Here is a 27,084-nt window from a genome sequence, read left to right on the forward strand (position 1 = left end):
GATTAGCTATGAAATTGTCCCTTCTGTCTCAATCACATGTTAACGGAACTAACCGCTTAGGACCTTACGTCTCAACACTTGAAACTAATTTCCTTAATGGCGCCCTGTTGACCTCAACAGCTGCGGCGAAGCTCCGCCGGGATCGACAGCAGGTGTTTGCTGCTTGGAGATTGCTTACGCTGCTGGCAGCAAAAGGTTAATGAAGATTCCGTGCCCTCGAGCGGTATAATCGCGAAGAGGAATAGCAATTGAATCTCTTTCGAATAGGACAAACTAAATACATACCAGACAGTCTCTAGCTACAACACAAATTATAACCTTCACCTAAATTGCTCGAAATGCACCATGCTAAACAAACATTGCCCACATTGTTTTTATTCTTCACTGAAAAAAATGGTTATATAAAATACCGTCCTCTCTCGTCAGTAAACATAATCTCACACCTGCAAATATCACTGAAAATTATGCACTATTCGCTATGGAGTATAAGAACGAGTAAAAAATATACCACCCTTACACAGTTAAAAAGCAACATTCGTTTATGGAATATAAGTTCCGAATTAGAAAGGTGTTGTTACCAAAGATGAGTTTTACTTCAAGTACTATTCAACAAAGCTTCAAAATGGGAAATAAAATAAACTGCTGCTTTCGGCTCCTGTTGCTTGCTATTGCCAACAAGTGGTAGTGTTCATAGCTCAGTTGTTGTACCATATATAGTGTAAGACAACGTTTAGCGACCGTATTTACTATTAATTCGTTTGTTATTATTGTGTATTTTCAATTGTCTTTTAATATGAGCTGCCTGAGCTTCCTACAAGCTTTAGTGGCTCTCACAATATCTGACTACAGATATGCAAAGAACAATAAAATTTGCACTTTAGAACTGTTTGGATTTAAAATGAACTGTCTTACAATTGTTTACCATGTGTGAACCTGTTTGAACAGTAGTTAGGCTACTGTACTTATTCTGTAGAATTTAGTGAAAAACTAGGGTGTCATTCTACCCAGAATTAACGTTTAATACTTAACTCCTTCCCTTTAATTAATCTGTCAGAACTAGTATTTCCCACTAAAATACAGTGCAAGTATTTACTGTTGAGTTAGGAACCAAAACTAAATCGTTAGAGAACTTTCCATCTCAAAATAAATAATTCTGCCTTTTACGACCTGTTACCAGTCCCGATGGGACAAATACAGAAAAAAAATTCTGTACATTAAAATGGAAGCAGTTAACGAATTTGTCTTTGAATAAATATACTTTTAGCTTTTAGTACCAAAATGAAACTCACAAGGTAGTTAATGACTTCTTTTTCTACAATCACTTCAAAAAATTTTTGTATAAAAATGAGGTTAGATGTAGTTTCCAAAATGAATTTACTTTAGTCTTGAGAACCTAAGTAAATTCTCTTGGAAACAGATCACATTTAACCTTCAAAAATTTTAACATGGCATTTAAGAAAAGTGTATTTAAGGTGCTTGAAATAAGAAGGTGACACTGTTGAGAATTATCTAATAGCATATTAATTAAAAAAACGTAATCACCATAGGTTCTCTTTGCTGAAATCTGGGTTTTCTGTTACATTAACAATACAAACTATTCCGTTAGCAGCTAGCCATGTCAGAAGCAATGCAGTTGAGAATATGGTTCAAAATAGCTTCACAGTATCTTCACATTTCACATAATTTGGATGGACAAAGAAAGCCACATAGCCTGCCTTTGGGAATTATTCTTAAACTGAGAGGGTGCAATTCTCACAGCAGTGTATGTCTGCCTCGAGATATCTTACAACCATGACTACAATATACATCAGATGACTTATTAGTACAAAAGGCCAAATTATTGTCTTTGCTCATAAACTACGCCATTTTTAGCATAAAATATAAAAATCATGAGGAGCACACCATTAGATAACGCCTCTCAACCACTTCTTTCTGGCTACTCTCACTTCAGTCTGTCTACTATACTCCTCATTCAAAATAAAAGGCGTTGCAGTAACGAAAACGCCAAGGCTCACTCCATAGTGGTATTATCCTCTCGGGCTGTCTCTTGAAATCCTCTCCCATAGAAAAGGCTTTCCAGGAAAGCAATGGCCAGGGAAAAGTTTATCAGTTCACAGGTCTCATGGATTCCAAATTTTGCTAGCTAAATACCACACTTCTCGTTATAAAATTATTGCTGCATCAGAAAGAGGCCAAACTTCACAAATATTATTGTTTTAAGTGTGTAAATCTATAACATATGAAAGAAAATGTTCAATTGATAATCACAATATACTTTTACAATCACAATATACTTTTACAATCATCTTTTAAAGTCTCTCACCCCAATATTCACATTGACATAATCATCAACAAGTACAATCACCAGACATTGACAACATACAACACAAATGAAAATGTAACATTGTTCCATTTCACATTCATAATATTTTCTTGGAGTATCTCATAAGGATAGTTTCAAGCAAATGTACCTTTACATGTAAAATAGCTACATGTAATGTAGAATTTGTTTTTAAATGCTTAAAATAGTGTACATAAATTGATATATTTTCCTCAGTAGTGTAACTACTTCAGATTGTATTAACGAATATTATGTAAACAATTATTTTTCTTGGCAGTCTCGAAATAGACATTCAGAAGTCTTTCTGTTTTCATCACACTGGTCTCAAATTTCGTAAATTGGTGCATCATAATTTTCACAAAAACGTTATACATTATTAATTCCTGTAATTATAGCATTTTACATTTCTTAACTACCATATTACTTTAAAATCTCAGAAATTTTTATTCTGTTTAGATGTCAAATCTCCATTTCCCCTTTGGTAATACCCACTGAGTTCTTTGATTTAGTATCCCCCTTTTTCTAATGAGTCATTTCTCCTTACTCTAAACACATTTTAACTTAAGACACAAGAATGTGCAGTTGATAATTATTTCCTAGTCCATGCATAAATGTAATAAACACATATCTTAAACAACTATAATGGCCTTCATATTTTATTGTTTTATAAAAACACTGGTTCATGGTGTGGGTCCCTGTAGTCATGTCCTAGTTCATGAACCACGGGCAACGTATGAGTGGCCAAGTAAGTGGTCCTGACAGTCGGGATACCAGTTACTTTGGAATAAGGCTGGGCATCTCGGACATATTCTGAGCCGTGGTCACCTTTGTGCTCATACGGCAAAGACTGCCAAATCCACCGGTTAGTCCCTCAGCCGTTAGGGGTAAAACCCAATGGGACTCGGGGCAAGTAAGGCTAGCAACCTGCTTCCCTGGTACTTTAAATATGATGCTGGCAACAATCAGAGCAAAATGCCTCGGACCTTTGGAGGTGACGGAGTCCCACCTCTAACTGACAAACCAGGGACTCCTAAGATACGACTTGGCAAACAAATGGTAATGAGATGGGGAGCTATTAATATCAATGGGGGCTACTCTGGGAAGAAGGTAGAACTGGCAGAGGCTGCAAGTAAGATGGGGCTAGACGTTTTAGCTGTTAGTGACATTCGGGTAAGGGGTGAGAAAGAAGAGGTAGTGGGAGAATACAAGGTCTACCTGTCAGGAGTCAAAGCAGGAATAGCACAATGGGGTGTAGGGCCGCCGTTGGATAAGCAGCTGCAGCAGCAAGTCGTATATTCCTAGCTCACTCATTTGCTACATAGTTTAATTCTTAATTTCTTTGCGTGTTTTTGGTACTTGCATTGTTTAATTCATAAATTTCGGGCGTATTATAGTATTTGAGAGTGTAGCATAGTGTTTTAGTACCTGAATAGTGTAATTTCGCTTAGTCTCCTTCCGCCGCCGAGCAGTGTCAGCAGTGCGCAAGTAGCAGCATTACTGCATTTACTAGGCAATCTTGTATTTTAATAACCGTTTAAATTTTGTCGATTTGTTTGCGCTCTCTGTAGATTAGTTCAGACGTTCTTTGCAAAACAGTTTTTAGCATGGATAGGGACTGCAACTGCTGTGTTCGGATGCAGGCTGAGTTGGCATCCCTTCGCTCCCAGCTTCAGGCAGTGTTGGCTTCGGTCACACAGCTTGAGGCTGTTGCCAATGGGCATCACTGTGGGGGTCCGGATGGGGGTTTGTCGGGGACGGCCAGCTCGTCCCACGCATCCCCTGATCGGACTAAGACTGTGGTTGCCCGGGATACTGCCCGCATTGAGGCTGATCCCTCACCTGTGGTAGAGTGGGAGGTCGTTTCAAGGTGTGGCAGGGGGCGAAAGACATTCCGGAGGGCTGAACGGAAAGCCTCTCCAGTTTGTCTGACGAACCGGTTTCAGGCTCTGTCTCGGGCTGATACTGATCTTCGGCCTGACATGGCTGCTTGTCCTGTTCCAGAGGTTGCCCCTCAGTCTGCAAGATCCGGGCAGTCGCAGAGGGTGGGCTTACTGGTAGTTGGGAGCTCCAACGTCAGGCGCGTAATGGGGCCCCTTAGGGAAATGGCAGCAAGAGAGGGGAAGAAAACCAATGTGCACTCCGTGTGCATACCGGGGGGAGTCATTCCAGATGTGGAAAGGGTCCTTCCGGATGCCATGGAGGGTACAGGGTGCACCCATCTGCAGGTGGTCGCTCATGTCGGCACCAATGATGTGTGTCGCTATGGATCGGAGGAAATCCTCTCTGGCTTCCGGCGGCTATCTGATTTGGTGAAGACTGCCAGTCTCGCTAGCGGGATGAAAGCAGAGCTCACCATCTGCAGCATCGTCGACAGGACTGACTGCGGACCTTTGGTACAGAGCCGAGTGGAGGGTCTGAATCAGAGGCTGAGACGGTTCTGCGACCGTGTGGGCTGCAGATTCCTCGACTTGCGCCATAGGATGGTGGGGTTTCGGGTTCCGCTGGATAGGTCAGGAGTCCACTACACGCAACAAGCGGCTACACGGGTAGCAGGGGTTGTGTGGCGTGGGCTGGGCGGTTTTTTACGTTAGATGGCCTTGGGCAAGTACAGAAAGGGCAACAGCATCAACGGGTGTGGGGCAAAGTCAGGACATGCGGGGACCAAGCAGCAATCGGTATTGTAATTGTCAACTGCCGAAGCTGCGTTGGTAAAGTACCGGAACTTCAAGCGCTGATAGAAAGCACCGAAGCTGAAATCGTTATAGGTACAGAAAGCTGGCTTAAGCCAGAGATAAATTCTGCCGAAATTTTTACAAAGGTACAGACGGTGTTTAGAAAGGATAGATTGCATGCAACCGGTGGTGGAGTGTTCGTCGCTGTTAGTAGTAGTTTATCCTGTAGTGAAGTAGAAGTGGATAGTTCCTGTGAATTATTATGGGTGGAGGTTACACTAAACAACCGAACTAGGTTAATAATTGGCTCCTTTTACCGACCTCCCGACTCAGCAGCATTAGTGGCAGAACAACTGAGAGAAAATTTGGAATACATTTCACATAAATTTTCTCAGCATGTTATAGTCTTAGGTGGAGATTTCAATTTACCAGATATAGACTGGGACACTCAGATGTTTAGGACGGGTGGTAGGGACAGAGCATCGAGTGACATTATACTGAGTGCACTATCCGAAAATTACCTCGAGCAATTAAACAGAGAACCGACTCGTGGAGATAACATCTTGGACCTACTGATAACAAATAGACCCGAACTTTTCGACTCTGTATGTACAGAACAGGGAATCAGTGATCATAAGGCCGTTGCAGCATCCCTGAATATGGAAGTTAATAGGAATATAAAAAAAGGGAGGAAGGTTTATCTGTTTAGCAAGAGTAATAGAAGGCAGATTTCAGACTACCTAACAGATCAAAACGAAAATTTCTGTTCCGACACTGACAATGTTGAGTGTTTATGGAAAAAGTTCAAGGCAATCGTAAAATGCGTTTTAGACAGGTACGTGCCGAGTAAAACTGTGAGGGACGGGAAAAACCCACCGTGGTCAACAACAAAGTTAGGAAACTACTGCGAAAGCAAAGAGAGCTCCACTCCAAGTTTAAACGCAGCCAAAACCTCTCAGACAAACAGAAGCTAAACGATGTCAAAGTTAGCGTAAGGAGGGCTATGCGTGAAGCGTTCATTGAATTCGAAAGTAAAATTCTATGTACCGACTTGACAGAAAATCCAAGGAAGTTCTGGTCTTACGTTAAATCAGTAAGTGGCTCGAAACAGCATATCCAGACACTACGGGATGATGATGGCATTGAAACAGAGGATGACACGCGTAAAGCTGAAATACTAAACACCTTTTTCCAAAGCTGTTTCACAGAGGAAGACCGCACTGCAGTTCCTTCTCTAAATCCTCGCACAAACGAAAAAATGGCTGACATCGAAATAAGTGTCCAAGGAATAGAAAAGCAACTGGAATCACTCAATAGAGGAAAGTCCACTGGACCTGACGGGATACCAATTCGATTCTACACAGAGTACGCGAAAGAACTTGCCCCCCTTCTAACAGCCGTGTACCGCAAGTCTCTAGAGGAACGGAGGGTTCCAAATGATTGGAAAAGAGCACAGATAGTCCCAGTCTTCAAGAAGGGTCGTCGAGCAGATGCGCAAAACTATAGACCTATATCTCTTACGTCGATCTCTTGTAGAATTTTAGAACATGTTTTTTGCTCGCGTATCATGTCATTTCTGGAAACCCAGAATCTACTATGTAGGAATCAACATGGATTCCGGAAACAGCGATCGTGTGAGACCCAACTCGCCTTATTTGTTCATGAGGCCCAGAAAATATTAGATACAGGCTCCCAGGTAGATGCTATTTTTCTTGACTTCCGGAAGGCGTTCGATACAGTTCCGCACTGTCGCCTGATAAACAAAGTAAGAGCCTACGGAATATCAGACCAGCTGTGTGGCTGGATTGAAGAGTTTTTAGCAAACAGAACACAGCATGTTGTTATCAATGGAGAGACGTCTATAGACGTTAAAGTAACCTCTGGCGTGCCACAGGGGAGTGTTATGGGACCATTGCTTTTCACAATATATATAAATGACTTAGTAGATAGTGTTGGAAGTTCCATGCGGCTTTTCGCGGATGATGCTGTAGTATACAGAGAAGTTGCTGCATTAGAAAATTGTAGCGAAATACAGGAAGATCTGCAGCGGATAGGCACTTGGTGCAGGGAGTGGCAACTGACCCTTAACATAGACAAATGTAATGTATTGCGAATACATAGAAAGAAGGATCCTTTATTGTATGATTATATGATAGCGGAACAAACACTGGTAGCAGTTACTTCTGTAAAATATCTGGGAGTATGCGTACGGAACGATCTGAAGTGGAATGATCATATAAAATTAATTGTTGGTAAGGCGGGTACCAGGTTGAGATTCATTGGGAGAGTGCTTAGAAAATGTAGTCCATCAACAAAGGAGGTGGCTTACAAAACACTCGTTCGACCTATACTTGAGTATTGCTCATCAGTGTGGGATCCGTACCAGGTCGGGTTGACGGAGGAGATAGAAAAGATCCAAAGAAGAGCGGCGCGTTTCGTCACCGGGTTATTTGGTAACCGTGATAGCGTTACGGAGATGTTTAATAAACTCAAGTGGCAGACTCTGCAAGAGAGGCGCTCTGCATCGCGGTGTAGCTTGCTGTCCAGGTTTCGAGAGGGTGCGTTTCTGTATGAGGTATCGAATATATTGCTTCCCCCTACTTATACCTCCCGAGGAGATCACGAATGTAAAATTAGAGAGATTAGAGCGCGCACAGAGGCTTTCAGACAGTCGTTCTTCCCGCGAACCATACGCGACTGGAACAGGAAAGGGAGGTAATGACAGTGGCACTTAAAGTGCCCTCCGCCACACACCGTTGGGTGGCTTGCGGAGTATCAATGTAGATGTAGATGTAGATGTAGGAAAGAAATGGAACCCAGCGTAGTTGCAATAAGGTATGTAAACGAACGACTGATGTGGATATATTTGACAGTGTCTAGCAAGAAAATTAGGATTGTGTCAGTATATTCACATTGTGAAGGGACAGATCAAGATAAGATGGATAGTTTTTATGAGGCACTCAGTGATGTAGTTGTTAGAGTAAAGGACAAGGACAGTGTTCTGCTCATGGGTGATTTTAACGCCAGGATTGGAAATCGAACAGAAGGGTATGAAAAGGTTATGGGTAAATTTGGAGAGGATATGGAGGCCAACAGGAACGGGAAACAACTCTTGGGTTTCAACTCCTTTTTTAAACATAAGAACATTCACCGGTATACTTGGGAAGGCAGGGGAACCAGATCTGTCATTGACTATATAATAACAGATCAGGAATTCAGGAAGGCTGTGAGGGACACACGTGTATTCAGGGGATTCTTTGATGACATTGATCATTATTTAATCTGCAGTGAAATTGGGATTGTGAGGCCAAAAGTGCAGGAGGTCAGGTCCATATGTAGTAGGATAAGAGCGGAGAAACTTCAGGGTAAGGAAATCAGGCACAAGTACATAACAGCGATCTCAGAAAGGTACCAGTTAGTTGAATGTAGTCAATTACAATCATTGGAAAAGGAATGGACAAGGTACAGGGACACATTACTAGAAGTGGCTAAATAATGTCTTGGAACAGTAGTGTGTAAAAGCAGTATGAAGCAAACAGCTTGGTGGAATGATACAGTCAAGGCAGCCTGTAAAAGGAAAAAGAAGGCGTATCAAAAATGGCTACATACCAGAACCCAGGTAGACAGAGAAAGTTATGTTGAAGAAAAAGCCAAACAGATAATTGCAGCATCCAAGAAGAAATCGTGGGAAGACTTTGGAAACAGGTTGGAGACTATGGGTCAAGCTGCTGGAAAACCATTCTGGAGTGTAATTAGCAGTCTTCGAAAGGGAGGTAAGAAGGAAATGACAAGTATTTTGGACAGGTCAGGAAAACTGCTGGTGAATCCTGTGGATGCCTTGGGCAGATGGAGGGAATATTTTGAAGAGTTGCTCAATGTAGGTGAAAATGCGATCAATAATGTTTCAGATTTCGAGGTAGAATGGGATAGGAATGATGATGGAAATAGGATCACAATTGAGGAAGTGGTCAACAGATTGCAGTGCAATAAAGCGGCTGGGGTGGATGAAATTAAGTCGGAACTCATCAAATACAGTGGAATGTCAGGTCTTAAATGGCTACACAGGATAATTGAAATGGCCTGGGAGTTGGGACAGGTTCCATCAGACTGGACAAAAGCAGTAATCACACCAATCTTTAAACATGGAAACAGAAAAGATTGTAACAACTACAGAGGTATCTCTTTAATCAGTGTTGTGGGTAAAATCTTCTCAGATATTGTTGAAAGGAAAGTTCGAGTATTAGTTGAGGACCAATTGGATGAAAATCAGTGTGTTGTTAGGCCTCTTAGAGTTTTTCAGGACCAGATCTTTAGCTTACGGCAAATAATGGAGAAGTGTTATGAGTGGAACAGGGAATTGTATCTATGCTTTATAGATCTAGAAAAGGCATATGACCGGGTTCCTAGGAGGAAGTTATTGTCTGTTATACAAGATTATGGAATAGGAGGCAAACTTTTGCAAGCAATTAAAGGTCTTTACATGGATAGTCAGGCAGCAGTTAGAGTTGACGGTAAATTGAGTTCATGGTTCAGAGTAGTTTCAGGGGTAAGACAAGGCTGCAACCTGTCTCCACTCTTGTTCATATTATTTATGGATCATATGTTGAAAACAATAAACTGGCTGGGTGAGATTAAGATATGTGAACACAAAATAAGCAGTCTTGCATATTCGGATGACTTAGTTGTGATGGCAGATTCGATTGAAAATTTGCAAAATAATATTTCAGAGCTAGATCAGAAATGTAAGGACTATGGTATGAAGATTAGCATCTCCAAAACGAAAGTAATGTCAGTGGGAAAGAAATACAAACGGATTGAGTGCCAAATAGGAGGAACAAAGTTAGAACAGGTGGACGGTTTCAAGTACTTAGGATGCATATTCTCACAGGATGGCAACATAGTGAAAGAACTGGAAGCGAGGTGTAGCAAAGCTAATGCAGTGAGCGCTCAGCTACGATCTACTCTCTTCTGCAAGAAGGAAGTCAGTACCAAGACTAAGTTATCTGTGCACCGTTCAATCTTTCGATCAACTTTGTTGTATGGGAGCGAAAGCTGGGTGGATTCAGTTTACCTTATCAACAAGGTTGAGGTTACGGATATGAAAGTAGCTAGGATGATTGCAGGTACTAGTAGATGGGAACAATGGCAGGAGGGTGTCCACAATGAGGAAATCAAAGAAAAACAGGGATTGAACTCTATAGATGTAGCAGTCAGAGCGAACAGGCTTAGATGGTGGGGTCATGTTACACGCATGGGAGAAGCAAGGTTACGCAAGAGACTCATGGATTCAGCAGTAGAGGTTAGGAGGAGTCGGGGCAGGCCGAGGAGAAAGTACCTGGATTCGGTTAAGAATGATTTTGAAGTAATAGGTTTAACATCCGAAGAGGGGGGTTAGCACTGAATAGGGGATCATGGAGGAACTGTATGAGGGGGGCTATGCTCCAGACTGAACGCTGAAAGGCATAATCAGTCTTCAATGATGATGATGATGATGATGATGATAATGAAAAAAAGTCAATGAATATGATTGTATTTTGATCGGTCCCTTTCTTTTCATGCTGCACTTCTACCACTATAATTATCTGTACACTGCTAGTCTCAGAAATTTTTGACACTCTCAAAATGTCTAACATCTTCTGAAACTTACATCGACTGTGTTACTGAACGTCACACACTTTTCCACACACATAATAAAAAATCTAAGTTGTTCATGAAACATTAACCCTGATAGTGTTTAATACTAACATTTTAACACTGCAATAAGTTGTGTTTTTGTATTTATTACTAACTACTATAATTTTCCAGTGTTGTTTCATTTATTTTTGCATTAGATGTATATATATGATCATTCAGAACAAAAAAGTGAAGTAAACATACGCTCTAAAACGCACACCTTAAGAGTTATGAGCAATTCTTGATATTTGATACTGTGAAACACATCTGTTCTACTACAAGCTCTTTGCTTTCCATATTTTGGGAAGTGGAAGTATGGATCGAGCCAAAAATGTCCAGCAAACATGTGCTCTAAAATGCATTCTTTAAGAGCTATGAGCACCTGTTGATCTTCGCTATTTTGAAACATAATTCTTCTTATTAACAAGGGTCATAACTTCGCTACTTTGGAACACAGCTCTTCTAACGAAAAAGTGCTCATAACTTTTAAGGTATGTATTTTAGAGCACATGTTTACCAGACTTTTTTTCTTGTTTTGGTCCATTCTACCACTTTCCAAAATATGGAAAGTAAAGAACTTGGAGTAGAACACATTTGCTTCACAGTATCGAAGATGAAGAAAAGAATTGCTCACAGCTCTTACGGTATGTGCTTTGGAGGCCGTGTTTACTTGACTTTTTTGTTTCCAATGATTATTCCCGTCATACCGTCATATCCCTGAATATTGACCAATACTTCTGAAACATCCTACACACACACACACACACACACACACACACACACACACATTATATATATATATATATATATATATATATATATATATATATATATATATATTATTCCTACTTAGAAAATTCGAAATAGTATGTATATGTCTAGAATTATGAAAGGTCGTTTTATACAAACTTCAGTTTAATAATTTTAAGGTTTATCTCGGTAGAGTTCTCTTGTATTTTGACTAGCAGTGAGTCATCAATTTTAAATTTAGTATTTTTGAAATTTTTATCATGTCTCCCGATTCACCTTCCTGCTTTATTTTTCATTCTATTTTTAGGCTTTGTTTTTTTTCAGTTACAATAAGTTCCTTCTGTGTTGAAGACCCTGTTAATTTTTCAACTAAATTCTTAGTTCCACTCCATTAAAATTTCCTCTTCAGTAAAATTTGTATTCTGATGGTTCAGAGAATTCATTGTCTCTTTAAAAGCAGTTACATGTGTCCCCTGTGACCTACGATTATTATGGTGTGGTACCTCACAGTATACCAGTTTCACACCTAAAGCTTCCTCCTGGATTACTGAATGGATTGTATGCCAATGCCAATATATGAGATATTTATACTTTGTCATACCTCCCTTCCATCTTTTGAAACCAAATTATGAACCATTATCAAGACATATATTTTTCGATTTCCTCATAGGTACAAAATACTCTTTTGCTAATTTGACAGAAACAGCTTTAGGTTTAACCTTTCTCAAAGCATACAATTTGATAAATTTTGAAGGAACTGCGAAAATTATTAAAATACACATAAATTTTCTCGAAGTTTTCAGTAGAGCTCTGTACAGATCTTTCACAATTAATTCACATGAGTTTTTTAATACTTTTTGCATCATTCCTTTACTGCTAGAAATTTAAACATTTGCATTATGGCGCAAATCTCATGATTTTATTCATTCTACTACCGTAGCAAATCCATCCCTACCCCAAGATCACTCCAGGATATTTCACTGCCTTGTAAAATATCTAGAAGCATTTTCTCATTTCTGCTTTCTACTCTGTTGGTAGCCTCCCATCTGTGCCTAATTAGTACGCCGTCATTTACTCCAGCTTCAATAACTTTGTCATTCTCAGCCTTCGATCCTCCATGAAATTCCTTACTTCATTCACTCACACAGTACGACATGACTGTTTCATTGGCATTGGATATGTTTGTACAATGTACATAACATGCATTATTGTACGCCTTAGCTTTAAGCTCACAAACATTGTAATCGTCATTGATTTCTATTAGGATCATTTCAAAATTGTGTCAAGTGCCTTCGAAAATTACTTCTTTATTTGGATTGAGCTATGTGTGTTACTTGAGAAGGGAATTATTCCTTTGTCAGCATTTACCTGTGTGAGATGCTCTCTTTCTTCCACACATTTTATTTTAGTTGATCTGGTAGAAAATCTATCAGATCTCCACCTCTTTTAATTATTTAATCTCTCCTCCTCCTCCTCTTTCCTGATATTTCAGGCCACTTGCCATACATGTGACGAAGCTCCTTAATACAAATGTCAACATTTCTGAACTGCCTAATGCATTCTACTGTAGCTAGAAGCTTAATCATACCTATCTCTTGTAAACTTCGACCTCTATGCTCGTTTATTTAACTCGTTTTTCCTTCTTCTCTATTTACAATGAATATTTTTTTCTCTTTATCTTGTGCAACTATACGTTATTGTTATTTAAACAAAACTCCTCCCAGTGTTCTGATTAACATTACCTTTGCCATTTTTTATTAAAGTCTTGATTACAATAGGAAGTGAGAAGCTTGCATAGTAAATGACATTTTAATGGCGGAAATTTCTTTCAAGACTGTTGCATATATAGCGCCAATATAGCGAGTCCATGCCTATACTTTGAATTCATGTACATGCTCTCTTTTCTGAGACTGAAGTGACGAGTGAGCAGCAGTAGATACTCAAGAGTCGTGTCCACAGGCACAGTGAGAGGACGAGTTAGATGACGTCAGAACACCCGCTGAAGGGTTTAAACCGAGTATCTCTAGTGGGCACGCAGGGTCGTTTTACTGAACATCACACCATGTAAGACAAGTGTCTTCATAAGGATACAGCAATTGGCAGCAACGGCCGCAGGATTTATAGCTTCTGTCAGTACTGACCCCGATCACATCAGGACATCGTTTTAGGGTAGGCGGAGTACTGCATCTGTGCGACAGTAGGTCTGTCTCTGACCCACTGTAGAGGTCAATATACAAAAAGTGTCATCGTTAGATGACAGAAAAATGCAGAGAGCCATGGATATATCTTGCAGCTGATATAGTGGATGGCAGCCTTCTTTAAAGGTGATTTAATGCAAGATAATGCCTCTGACAAAGACTAACAGCTTTAAAATACCCGATTACAAGATTAGTTGTAAATATCAGAAGCACATCCCACTGTACAGGTAATCTCAGCTTCTAAATCTTCAGTTTTTGTGGTCCTGTCATCCTCAATTGCGTGCAATGTCACGGTTATGTTGATAACACAAGCCAACAATGGAAAAACTTTTTTGCTGAAAATACCTCATTATTATGTTTTTTAGGGTGGGAAATCGAAAATGATACTTAAATACTGTATCAGTCACCATTTATTCACATTTTATAGTTAAATTTATTAAATTAAGCGACGTTTTAAAGAATTTAACAGCTTTTATATAATTAAAATAATTAAAAAAGGAGGTGTAATTAATGTAAATGACGTTGGTTGCACTGCTGAAAAATATTTGCTCGCAAAAAGAGGTCGATTCTATTTTTGTGTTAGCAGATGGTGTTTTGTTTACTGTCAACCTAACCTCACTTTCCCGTTTCCCGTACATGTGCTCAGTACAACGTCTAATCATGGTTGTAAAATTCTACTGACAGTTTTTTTTATATCTTTGGTTAATTTGTGGTTAAAAAACACCAAAGAAACATTACAGACTGTGAAGAGGGTTTATCTATCATACTTTGGATCTAAAATTGGTGATCAAGATAAATCTTGGGCGCCGCATAATGTATGTTATGTGCGTGTTGAGATACGAGAAAATGGTCCAAAAAACATAAAAAGCCTTTAGATTTGCTGTTCCTATGATATGGAGGGAGCCAAGAAATCATTCTGATGATTGCTACTATTGCAGTGATGATATTACTGGTCATAATTCATAAAACAAGAAGGTAATGAGCTACCCTAACATTCTGTCTGCATCCGACCAACAATATGTGTAGATTTGCCGGTTCCTGAACCACCAGATGATTTAAATTCTATTCCAACAAAACTATTTTCTGATGTACAACCTGATTTATATGAACCCGATGATGATGAATTCCATTGTAATACATTAAGTCTAGAGCCCAGATTGTTTACTGAGACCGAGCTTAACGAATTGGTTATGGATCTGGGCTTAACGAAAGAAAACGTCAAATTGCTTGGCTCTAGATTAAAAGAAATGAACTTATTGGCAGTTGGAACCAGCATATAGAGAGCAGCAATTTTCCAAGTTTTTTCATCAAGAAAGTGATTTAGTGTAATGCTCAGATATTCCCGGCCTGATGAATGAGTTTAGTATTGAATGTTAGTGAGGAGCAAGGAGAGCGTTCTCACCAGAACATTAAAATGATGGAAAAACGCTACCAAGGCTTCTGGAACACCAAAGTGATGGGGGACTACTGTTGGTCACTTCACCGAGAAGTTCAGCAAGCGACGCACTTCACCGAGAAGTTCAGCAAGCGACGCATTATAGAAAAAGCTACACGATAAGCTTAACCCTAGGACTCACTCTGGGGTCATACGTGACCCCAATCATCTTTACTATGGATAAAATAATATTTCTATTTCTTGTAAAAATCCAGAATTTTATGACTTTTACCACACATTATTGTAGTTCTCTCACAAACATTTTAGAGCGCTTGACGCAACATTTAAATCAGTAATTAACAAAAACTACTGTTGGGGTCAATAATGACTCCAGAATGTATAGATTATCAACTATCAATCTCTTTCTTAGGTAATTTGAGTTGGTAACACTGAATTCAGGTGTTATTCAGGTGTTACTCAGAACTAACCTCAAACTGGAAGTTCGTTTGTACGTTTGTTGTTGCAGTGTAATTTCAGCATGGATGGAATACGTTTTGCTCCTGGCTATAGTGTAGAACAAGCTATGGAAGACTTATTTCGTAGCAGTAGTGATTCAGAAGGTAGTGACGCCAAGGATGATGGAACAAAGGTAGACCAAAGTGATGAAATTTGTTTACATGAATTAGAAGAAAATGATATTCTTGCTGAAAATGATGACAGTGGAGATGATGAAAGTGCAGTACTGGTAAGCACGGGTCGGGATATTGCATGGAGTACAAAAGAACCATCAATTCGTAGATTTCCAATCCGCAACATATAACGATTTTCAGCAGGTATTCCTAGTACAGTTAGTGTTAGCTCAGCTGTTGACTGTTTCAGGCAGTTTATTACTAATGAATTGCTGGATATAATAGTTCAGTTCACAAATCAACGAGGAAATAAATTGAAAGTGTCTGGAAAATTAGTTGACTGGCGTGATACAGACAGATGCGAGCTTCTTTCATTTTTAGGCTTGCTGATTCTGTATGGCGTACAGAAGAGCCGGGGGAAACCTATTGACGAATTTTGGGACTCTGAATATGGCACTCCTCTATTCCGTGCTACTATGTCAAGGAGGCTTTTCAGGACATTCTGCGTTCACTTCGTTTTGACGACCGCATCACAAGACTTGAAAGGAAAGAGAGGACTGGAAATAAGGCTGAAGCTGTACAGGAAATATTTGATTTGTTTGCCGTGCAATGTCAAACATCATTTATACCTTCCAGCAACATTACTGTTGATGAACATCTTTGCATATACAGAGGTCGGTGCAGTTTCAAGGTCTACATTCCTTCAAAGCCAGGAAAGTATGGCATCAAGATATGGTGCGCAGTAGACTGTGAACATGGTTATCTGACAAATCTTCAAATGTACACTGGAAGGAGTGGTGATGTGAGAGAAGTGAATCAAGGCAAGAGAGTGGTCTTAGATTTAGTGCGTCATCTGGCTGGCAATGGTAGGAATATTACCACTGACAATTTTTTCACGAGCTATGACCTTGGCAAAGAATTGTTCAAAATGAAGTTGACACTTGTAGGTACTCTACGTTCTACAAGAAAAGAAGTCCCAAAAGAGTTTTTGCCTTCGAAAACTAGGGAAGAATGCACTACCAGATTTGCATACAGTGGTAAAACCCTATTAGTTTCGTATGTTCGAAAAAGAAATAAGGCTGTGCTACTCCTGTCAACACAACATCAATCATTTGAAGTGCCCAAAGAAAACAACTTGAAACGAAAACCAGAAGTAGTGTTGTATTACAACTCAACAAAATCAGGTGTTGATACGCTAGATCAAATGAGCTCTTACTATTCTGTGAAAAAGGGTACAAAACGTTGGCCATTAGCAATATTTTATGATCTTGTCGATCTAGCTGCACTCAATGCCTACAGACTCTTCCGTTTTTTTGTTGAAAAAACAGAGACACGTCTTTTTCTGATGAAGTTGGCCAAAGAAATGGCAAAGCCCCAAGTGGAACGTCGTTTGAGTTTACCACAAGCAAGGAACAAGGGTATTATTAGCAGTATCAAACGGTGTGGATTTGATGATCTTTAGACAGTGGACATCCAGACGTAATACCCGACAATCAGAAGAGAAAGCGAGGCAGATGTTCCATTTTCCCCCCATCAAATGACACAAAATACAGTTCAACATGCAAAAAGTGTAACAAATTTGTTTGCAAGGAACATTCTGAAATATTTACTACTTGCAAAATATGTGCAGATGACTATGGTACGGATTCCGGTTAGAATTATGTTTCTTGTTGAGTTGTTCATCACATTTTCTTTAAATCTGAAGCCATTGTGAAACATTTATGAGTGAAACAAATTATGACTTAGAGTAGTATTGTAACTTCTGATATGTAATTACTCTGCCATGTGTAATTTAATTCTACTATGTACATACCTGTTAAAAAGCTGTGAAATGTGTCTAAATAATAAATAAAATGTAAACAAACAGTATTAAACGGCAGTACGTTGTTCTTTGAATGATTAGTACACACAAAAAAATGGTTCAAATGGCTCTGAGCACTATGGGACTTTACTTCTGAGGTCAACAGTCCCCTAGAACTTAGAACTACTTAAACCTAACTAACCTAAGGACATCACAGACATCCATGCCCGAGGCAGGATTCGAACCTGCGACCGTAGGGGTCGCGCGGTTCCAGACTGTAACGCCTAGAACCTCTCGGCCACCCCGGCCGGCTAGTACACACAGTCAATTATATATTGATTGGGGTCATATATGACCCCAGATGGAGTACTAGGGAAATTTTAGCAGAGTGAGTCCTAGGGTTAAAAGAAAAGAGAGAAAGAGAATACAAACCAATTCCAGCTGACAAGTGAAACCTCTATTAACATACAATCAAACTTAAGCCAACCAACAAGTAGGTGGAACAGAATCCAGGGATTACAAGGATATACAAAACGTAATGTCAAAGTTGTGATGTAGTACGCATAGGCATGACGAGCAGTGATTTTAAAACGTGGCACAAAGAACGCATTAGTTGTTGGGAGTATGAAACACACCATTCCACATTTGCACAGCACTTAAAACACTACAACTACTATCCTACAAACATGGAACGAGTTAATTAAATTATCAAAATAAATAACCACAGCAAATGCCTTAAACAAATGCAAGAAAACTACCATATCCAAAAAGCCACTGCTGAGAACATACATTTGATAAACAAGCAGCCAGACATCAATACAGATTCCCTGCTAAACTTAATAATAGAAATAACAAGATAAAAAGGTATTGTAATTGTAGAGGCTGCCAAATTAAGAGAAATACATATTCACACATACACACTTTTACAAAACTAATGGCTATCTGCACACAGTCACACCAAAAACAAACAGTAGTTCGCACAAACACACACCTACTCATACCAGAACAAATAAATACACACACACACACACACACACACACACACACACACACACACACACACACAGGCACACACAGGCACAGGCACGCACACACACACAGATCACGGACACTATAATAACATGTTCAAAAACATAACATTAAAACAGGCTCTAACGCTGGAAGTGCAAAAACCAAAAGTCCAAATGGGAGTTACCAGAAGGAAAACATCTATAACAAAAGAACAAGAAGATGGCACCTAAGTCAACATTAACGAAATCTAAGAGTAGAACTTTAAATTATTACTAAATCACAGAAAAACAATAGTGCTAATGTAAATGTAAAGTAAATAGTAGATATAAAAGTATGCACATGTTCCAGGCCACTGATGATTGCTTGTAAAGGAGGTGAAGAGCGTATGGTTCAAAATCTGTCTATTATTCACTTGTGATTAGACGATCCCAAAGTAACAGTTATCAACAGAGTGTAAAACTATTGATATAATTTTAAAAATTTAAAATGCTTTCATAATCCACTTCCTAAGAGATATGACCTTACGTTAAGCGTTTAACGCAATAAGTCTATTACTGGAGTTAAAAACTATGGATATGTCTCGAGGTAGGGTAACTTGTGGCATGCAAATTACCCATACTACATTTCACTAGTATTTGAGAATTGGAGCACTATGCGACTACCAATCAACTTTACATATGATTTCAAATTGTTACCAAATTTTTTCTCGCTGATACCTTGGACAAAACGTTGACAGATGAAAAGTTTACCATTTACTCCATTTTACCTATATATGAAGTAAAGTTTCAGCGTCAGGAGATCCAACACAGAACATTGTCAAAACGAAGGAATCAAGAGACCAGAAGAACAGGAATCGCACAGGTTCTCATCTAAGAATAGCACGGACTGTGCTATTTATTTTGACTGAAGGAAGTGAATAGATGGTGAACAGCAGAGGAAAACTGGACTGTGTAATCAAAAAGTGTTAACACAAACGTGTGCTCGGCAAAACAGACTGGGAAAGGTGAAATGTTTATAAAATTATTTACTGTTAGGGCTGAACACCAATGTAATTTGTAAGTGAAATTTTGAACAGAACTGATGCCGCATTTGAACATCCCACTTACAGAATATAAAGGAGTTTTAGCGGCAGGGCGGTATGACGCAGCAGAAGTTTGCATCATTAACATTTTGTTGTGTTTGGCAGGAGAGCCAACACCGGGTTACTAGAGGAAGCCGAAAGGCACGCGTTTTAGCTCACGCAGGCTGGCGTGAGGCCTGGAACAGGACAAGGAAATTAGAATTTAGAAAAACGGACGTAGCTGGTGGAATACTTTAATCCATTAATGGTGAACGTCGCTCTTGACGGTACATTATTCTCAGTATCAATAGTAACTGGTAATGGCGCCTTGCTAGGTCGTAGCAAATGACGTAGCTGAAGGCTATGCTAACTATCGTCTCGGCAAATGAGAGCGTATTTCGTCAGTGAACCATCGCTAGCAAAGTCGGTTGTACAACTGGGGTGAGTGCTAGGAAGTCTCTCTAGACCTGCCGTGTGGCGGCGCTCGGTCTGCAATCACTGATAGTGGCGACACGCGGGTCCGACGTATACTGACGGACCGCGGCCGATTTAAAGGCTACCACCTAGCAAGTGTGGTGTCTGGCGGTGACACCACACATTTCTCAGTCAATTTAATTAATTACAAAACTATTCTTCGTCCTATTGTCAGCTTCTGCGGCAATTAAGTCTCAGTTGCGAGAAACAATACTACACCTATCGACAGCGATATCCACAACAAATATGAGTGTGGACACTTGAAGATAATCACATACCTCTGGCTATATTACAATATAGTTAATAGCAAAGGGCGTTAGAACAGTGTCAGCTACTTAGAAAGATAATAACAAAACTAAACAATTTTCTTATTCTTCGGGAGAAATTAATTAATTAGTCGTAGTTGAATACATTACTGCATGAAACTCTGAGACGGGTACCTCGTTTTCATGGAAGGCATATATATATAATCATTAGTTGCTTTACAGTCTCCTTGATAACATAATTTTGTTTAAAGGTAAGTTGAAATGTATCATAAAATAATAATGTCGAGTGGCTAGGGCCTCCCGTCGAGTAGATCGTTCGCCGGGTGCAAGTCTTCTGATTTGACGCCACTTCTGCGACTTGCGCGTCGATGAGGATGAAATGATGATGATTAGGAAAACAACACCCAGTCCCTGAGCGGATAAAATCTCCGACCCAGCCGGGAACCGAACCTGGGCCCTTAGGATAGACATTCTGTCACGCTGACCACTTTTTTTATGTTGATATCATTTTGTTCTATATTGTTCGTTGAATTTGTTCGGGGCGGATGTCCGATGACACCCGTTTAGGTTCTTTGTTGATACATTCACTCAGTTTTTTTGTTACAGAGGGTAGCTAACCCTCTGACCGAACTCGCTGAGCTACCGTGCCGGCGTCCACTCAGCTACCGAGGGCGGACGAAAGGTATCATTACATTGGCATATTAATGAATAACGTCACAAAGTATTCTGACTACGACAACACATAGGAACTTTGTTATAGGCATTTCACATTATGGTTTCAGTTCAGTTGTAAGTAATAATGCACAGACTGTTTAATGGAGTTACAATATATTCACAACATATCAAACATTTTTAATTTTATCTAGGAAAATTTGCACTAGTGACATCAATATGCAGTAATTGTCTGAAGTGGACGTTCCATTCTACCATAATACTAACTTAACCATACAAACGTTATTGAAGTGTACTGTGTTCAGTGTAAACATGAAAAGTTAGGTTTACCTTTTATTAGTAAGTGAAGACGTGAGAAGAGGCCACATATTAACCTACAGCAGAGATTTCCTGAATTCTGTCTTATTCTGGTGGAAGAGTAACCAGTGAAGCAATAGTCGTTCGAGTTTTGGTTGAGAACAGTGACCTTTGGTGTATCCTTCATACAAACATAAGAACATAAGAACAATAAGTGTCAAGAGCAATGTTAGATAGTAACATTTTTAACAGTTTTCACTTTGAACTGGAACTTTACTCCAAAAAAAAAGGTAATTGACTTATTAGTATAGTTTTCTGGAAGATCCACAAATAGTAAGCAGTTATCTGTTGTCTAAGTTTGAAAGTATCTCGATTAAATGATAAATAATTTGGAAGCACAAACTGTGGAAGTAATTCATTCCAGTAGTTGTATAACATACATTCTGTGACAGGCAGTATACCTTAACAGCGACGAAACAAACTGAATCTGAGGGAAAAGATGTGTCCATTCGCAAGAGGCTGATGTGAGAAGACTAAACTGAGCTCTGTACAAGCCAAAATTCGCCCTCAGTATGTCATGGAAAAGACGTAAGACAGTAAAACATGCACAAAAAATTGCGCCACAATGCGGTACCTGAAGCGGCCGTTGGCTTACATGGCTCTCTGGAGCAAAGCCAAAAATGCTCTGTGGAAACTGCTGCCAGTCGTAAAAGCTTGCAGATTATGTCCATGTCCCAGAGAACACAGAATCCTACTTTCTACTTTTTATACCTTGGCCAAAACACTAACTAGCCAACACATCCAATCACCTGGCGTTCATATTACTTTATTTAAGAATTTCCGTTGTTGAATTGTATTGTTGCACTGGAAATATGTTACTGTTATTCCTGCTTTCGCATTTACAACCACTGATCTTTCTTATATATATATATATATATATATAAAAGATAGTAACTGTTCTCGAAAGAACAGATACCATTGATGACCGCGCAGCTTTTCTAGAATAAATGATAATTAATTGAAACCCCAGCGGCCGACAGGTGTTTTTGATATACCTCGATCGGGACAGCTGAAAATGTGAGCCCCGACCGGGACTCGAACCCGGGATCTCCTGCTTACATGGCAGACGTTCTATCCATCTGAGCCACTGAGTACACAGATGGATAGCGCGACTGCAGGGACTTATCCCTTGCGCGCTTGCCGTGAGACCCAATAGACATTTGCCCACCCACTCATTGCTCGCGCACACTAAGGTGACGCTTCCCGAACTCTTACCTCTCGCTTACCATATGCATAACACTATTTCCCCTGTTTCACGATGGTACAAAACGAGCTGCACTTCTCTGGAGTTATTATGTCCTCCGTCAATCCCGTCTAGTAAGGATCCCATACTGCACACCAGTACTCTAGCAGAGGACTACCAAGCGTAGTGTAGACTGTCTCTTTAGTAGACCTGTTGCATCTAGTAGGTGTTCTACCAACAAAAGGAAATCTTCGGTTTACCTTCCCTACATCATTGCCTATATGCTCGTTCCAGTTTAATATGTTCGTGATTGAAATTTCTAGATATTTAGTCGATTTTACAGCCTTTGAATTTGTCTTATTTATCGTGTAACCGTGATTTAACGGATTTCTTTGGGTTCTCATGTGGACGACCCAAATCTCTCATTATTCAGAGAGCATTGCCACATCTCACACCATACAGATGTCGTGTCTTAAGTCATTATAAAATCGGTTTTGATCTTCTGATTCTTCTAGACGGTAAATGACAGCATTATCAGCAAACACTCTAAGAGGGATACCCAGAATGTCTCCTAAACCGTTTACATAGATTAGGAACAGCAGAGGGGCTATAACACTTTCTTGGGGAACGCCAGATATCACATCTGTTTAAATCGATTATTTTACGTCTGTTTAAATCGATTATTTTCCGTCGATTACTAAGGACTGTGAGCTTTCTGACAGGGATAACCGATTCCAGTCGCACAACTGAAGTGATACTCCAATGCCACGTGGTTTCGATCCACGGAACTCTGGGCTATGGGCCCAGTAAGCTTCCACTGCGCCACTCTGCTGTGTAGGGGTGTACTGGATCTTCGTCACGTGGCATGGGACACTTGGAAAGTATTGTTTGCGTCGCTTTCACAGGCCTATATTTAATTGCGTAACTTGTCCTACAGCTCTCAGCTTGACGTGTATAAGTCTCTTGGGAGGAACGGTGCCAAAATCAATGTTAGATTATTTCATGCAAATAAAGAGCGTTGTGTTTCACAAGAATTACATTTTCTGAATCCGTGTTGACTGTATCAATACACCGTTAACTTCCAGGTAATTCGTAGTGCACGAACACAGTATATGTATTAAAATGCTGCTGCGAAACGACGTCAGTGTTTTTCTAATTCATCAGATTACTCCTGTTTCGTTTCTTGAGTATTGGTGTGATCTATGCTACTTTCCAGCTCTTTTTACGGATCTCTCGTCGAGAGAGTAGTTGCGTAGTATTGGTAAGTATGCGGCTGTTGTCTCAGCATACTCTGAAAGAAACCTAACTGGTATGCAATCTGGAGCAGAAGACTTGTCTGTATTAAGTGCTTTAAGGTGTTTCACTGCACCGAGGATATCTACTGCGAAATTACTCATGTTGACAGATGTTCTTCATCCGAACTCTGAAATATTTACTTGTCTTCCTTGGTGAAGGAATTTCGGAAAACTGTGTTTAGTAACTGCGCTATAGTAGCGGTGTCACCGGTAACGTTGCAGTTAGTATTGCGCAGTGAAGGTATCTATTAGTCTTTCTGCTTATGTGCTTTATATACGGCAGAATGTCTTTGGAGTTTCCATCAGACTTCGAGACAGTTTCGTTGCGGAAGCTGTTAAAAGCACCTCGCACTGAAGCCCGCCCTAAATTTCAAGCTTCAGTAAATTTGGTTAATCTTGGAGATTTTGCGTTCTTTTAAATTTGACATGCTTTTTTAGTTGCTTCTAACCAGTTTTGTGTACGGTGGGGAACGATAACATCCTTTATTAATTTATTCGGTATAAATCGTTCAGTTGCTTTAGACACCACTTCTGTGGATTTAAGCAACGCCTGTTCTCCATTGTTGGGAGGAATGGAGATAGTGTCTTCGAAAGACGCCAATCAAATTCATATCTGCTTTTTTAAATAGATAAATTTTCCGTTTAAGGTTCGTGAATTTGGATGATGGGGTGGTCAGTCTCGCTAAAACGACCTTGTGGTCACTAATCCATATATCCGCCATGATATTCCCTATATGCTTAGGATCATTTGATGCTAGGACGTCAAGTATGTTTCCGCAACCATTTACACTCGAGTGGGCTCCTGTACTAATTGTACAAAATAATTTTCGAAGAAACATTCAGTACATTTTTTCAAGATGTTTTATATCTACCGCTTGTATTTGTGCCAACATATCGATCGTAGCCTGAAGTCACACTGTTATTCCAGTAGATCAGTCTCTGTAGGTCTGATGACAGTACACAGCAAAACTTTCGTTGAATACAGAAGATCACGAGAAAGTATAAAAATTAACAGTGGGCAATGTCAAGGGAATCGACCAATTCTACTGAAAACGAATGTAGACAGTATCACACAAAAAGTAGGCAGTAAAAAACAGTTTTCTGTGACTCGTAGAAAGTAAATAGTTCTGTAATGGACTTTTAGCTACGAAAAAACTGTTCTCTACTAATATCATCGATCCACTCCAGTCTATAGGTCTCGTAAGCGTCTTAAGAAATGTCCAGATGGATCGTTGCATTGAGAGCAAAATCTATTTACGTGATTTAGTTAGCACCCTCTCTAATTTGGAGAGAAAATTATCAGACGCTGTTGCGGAGGATCGGTACGAGAGATTCTTCTTTTCTAACCTCTGACTCTAAATACGGATGGAGCTCCTTACCTTGACAGAATATGAGCAGCTATTGAGCAGCTGTTAGTTTTTTCGATTTACGTTTTATAAATACCGCAGATGTTGGCTCCTAGTCCTAACTTTGAGAGACTGAGGCTGGGACGAATGCCTCGCAAGGGATGGGTGCGACAGTCGCGGGAGACGCGTCTCCGTCCCACAGCACGGGATGCTCTCCGTTACAGTAGTCACTAGCCGCGTCTTCTATGCAGGTGGTCCTAGCTGAGGACGAAAAGGCAAAATCCTGTCGTGACGCTTTGGCGAGACGCCAGACTGCAGTTAAATATCCTCTGTATCCCCTGACAATGGGAGCAGCGCGCTCCACTGGCGCCAGGAGAGGGCGTGGCCAAAACAAATAATTATTTTTTCCCAAATAAGCACTCTGACACGTCTCGACTAAAATAATGGAAGGAAAGACTCTCTTTGTAGTTCCGACGCATCTTCTAAGAAAAGACATAATTCCCATGCCAGGTTGGGGCCATTTTTTGGGTCTCACAAACAAGGACATTCTCTCTTTTTCATCGTCGTCTTTCTCTGTCTGGTCTTACCTGGTAATTTTGCATTCGAGTTTTCTAGGAGAGGAGGCGGGGATATCTGCTCCTTTTCACCCTACTGGATAGACACTAAACATTAACATGCAGGTGAGATAAACGACAAACTCTCAGCCATCTAGTTAGTGAAGCAGTTGTTCTTGCTACGCCATTGGCCAGTGAAGAACATACGCGTTTCTTAAGCACAGCCAAAATGGACCTCAGGTAGAAAGTAGCAGCAATTAATCTGGTTTTTAGTTTCGTAGGAGGAAATACCAACATTCTGACACGAGGGTTGCAGGCGCATGACTTTGACGGGACTTTCTGATGACCGCAGCTGGATTTAGAACATCACAGGTGGCCATGTTGATCTCAGTGGCTACTTGATGGCAAGCATTGCTCTGCAGGTGGCGTGATAGATTTAATTAGCATTTGCTCAATCTGATACGCGAACTTTCCGTAGGATAAACTGCCGCAGTCCCATTAAATTCATGATTCTTAGTTCATAAATGGATTGCAGATTAATTTCGCGACTCTTGGTGCTTTTCCCACATGCACTGCACATGCAAACGTCTAATGCGTGGTTCTGACTCTTTTTGATTATGATTAACCATCTAGTCGTCATAATATAACGACCTGTGCAGTCGTTTGTGGCATTACCTGATGGTACAAGCTTGGAGCTCCGACTGTTGAAGTGGAATGCATTACGTTTCCTTTGCCTCTCCCGCGTTTCCTATGCTCCACACACGCGAGAATCGTTCAAGTAATGTTACTGATCCTCTAATGTTCTACCATTTGATACTGAGTTGCACGTAGGTAAATGTTAATTAAACCTTTTTTGATATTACATATCCTGAAAACTACATTAAAGAAGGCTATTTGTTATGTGGATTAAGCGTTTCCTTTCTGCAATTACTCCATTCTACTTCGTAAGAAATTAGTAGAGCATATAGGTGCACAACATTTGCAATTTTAATTACATCTGAAGGTCCAGACGCTTCCCTGCACAGGCCAGAATCCAAACATATACCTGCCTATATCTCCACCCCAAACCTCCTTCGTGTCCTCACTTTACACTCTCCATTGAAGAAAAACTTTCTGATACATGATTGCACGGAATCAAGGAAGTATTGTCGGGAAGAAGAAACTAAGAATATGGGGTTGGGTTGAACGCTGTAAACCTTTGCAGAAGGATACTGATATAGGCTCCAGGCTCCCCTATTCTCCTCCCCGCATACAGCCTTATGAGCTGCAGGAAAAGTTCAGGACCAACACGCCGGCGTACACTCACTCGCACATCCACGGTCTTATTCCCACGAGGTCACCCCTCGCCCTGCTCCTCAACTTAATCGTGGCATTTCCTTACTTTTTCCGCGTAGGAACGAGACCTGTATTCAGTTTTGTTCGAGAAA

The sequence above is a fragment of the Schistocerca americana genome, chromosome 4 (genome assembly GCF_021461395.2).
Source record: "Schistocerca americana isolate TAMUIC-IGC-003095 chromosome 4, iqSchAmer2.1, whole genome shotgun sequence".
In the NCBI taxonomy this organism is placed as follows: domain Eukaryota; kingdom Metazoa; phylum Arthropoda; class Insecta; order Orthoptera; family Acrididae; genus Schistocerca; species Schistocerca americana.